Source organism: Mandrillus leucophaeus, unplaced genomic scaffold (genome assembly GCF_000951045.1).
Source record: "Mandrillus leucophaeus isolate KB7577 unplaced genomic scaffold, Mleu.le_1.0 Scaffold623, whole genome shotgun sequence".
NCBI lineage: Eukaryota > Metazoa > Chordata > Mammalia > Primates > Cercopithecidae > Mandrillus > Mandrillus leucophaeus.
This window is the reverse complement of record NW_012106731.1, coordinates 1,872,175-1,873,471: the sequence shown is the minus strand read 5'-3', so window position 1 is coordinate 1,873,471 and position 1,297 is coordinate 1,872,175. Positions and strand designations below refer to the sequence as shown.

General features: G+C 45.9%; 1 pseudogene; it reads right to left on the bottom strand.

The window, feature by feature from the left end:
• Positions 1 to 315: 315 nt before the first annotated feature.
• Positions 316 to 1,082, bottom strand: LOC105554045 (annotated as a pseudogene).
• Positions 1,083 to 1,297: the final 215 nt, after the last annotated feature.

Here is a 1,297-nt window from a genome sequence, read left to right as displayed (position 1 = left end):
CAAAAGAACGTCTTTCTGCATCAGTGAGTAGTAGTGCTCATCAGAATTTCCTAATAACACGAAAACAAAGGCAAGTCTTTACATTTGATCAGATGTCAAAAAAATGGGAGACAGACTATTATGTCAGCCTTAGTTAGAGCTCATGCTGGCTTCTTCCTACATACTGTTCACCAATTTGAGTAAAGTGGACTTTGTGAGAGAATAGTGTTTGATGGCTAGGATGTCTTTTGGGCGTTTCTCCTAAGTGGAATACACTTAGGAAGAAAGTGTATAAGGGAATAGGGGAAATAATAGAGGGAAGTCACTCTTTCCAGCTCAGAAGGAGTTGGTGATGCCCATATATGCATTCAAGAAGCCCGTGGGATTCTCTACCTGTGGATAGTGGCTAATGCGGTCATCCAGAATCGACACTGTGGATTGCAGAAGCATTTTCCTGTACAGCTCCAAAAACTCTGGATAGGGATTTACAGGATCCAATGACCCACAGATACAATAAATGGAGATACTTTCAGAGGCAAGAGGTCCCACCCAGCGCTTTCTAATCTGCTTCCTCTGATTGATGTACTCTAAGACACTGTCAGTGATGAATTCTTGTCATTGTTGAGGACCCCGGCCCACATGTCCCACAGCTCACTCTCAGACGGCTGAGTATATGGCCCAAAGACTGGCGTGAAACCTCGAGAGAATACAAAGGAGTTCATCAGCTGCATGAGGATGGGTGACAGCACAACTCCATCTTTGCGCAGCTTTTGGAGAAGGAGTAGACAGTGAGTCTCAGGAAAGATACCTCCATTTGATAGACAGATGCCACAAAAGTGCTTCCAGGATGCTGGTCTACTCAAATATGGAATAGTGAGTGATATGGTCTCAGTTTGTCACTGAAGCCAAAGCCTAGGAAATCAAGGGCAATCACCCGATGAAACCTCAAGGTCAGACCTTCCCAAATCTTGTACCAATCGTAGCTGGATGCTGGAAAACCGTGTAAAAGCACAACTATCTCTGGACTTCCAACCACATCCACAGAGTCTCAGTAGAAGATAGGCTGTCCCTTGTAAGTGAAAAACTTGCCTGAAGACTTCCATGAGTGAAGGGCAAGGGAGAGCTGAGCATGTGGGATGTGCAGGTATGTGGCAAGCAGGAGCACTTTCAACAGCCCCACCTCGACCCACCACCCCCTCATCCTGATTCAGGTCAAGACCTGGGCTGCAGGACTTCATGTGTGGGGAAATCAGTTGTGCATGCTGGCTAGTTGGATTTCTTAGCGTAGAGTCTTCTAATCTCTTGCCTAGAGGATCTA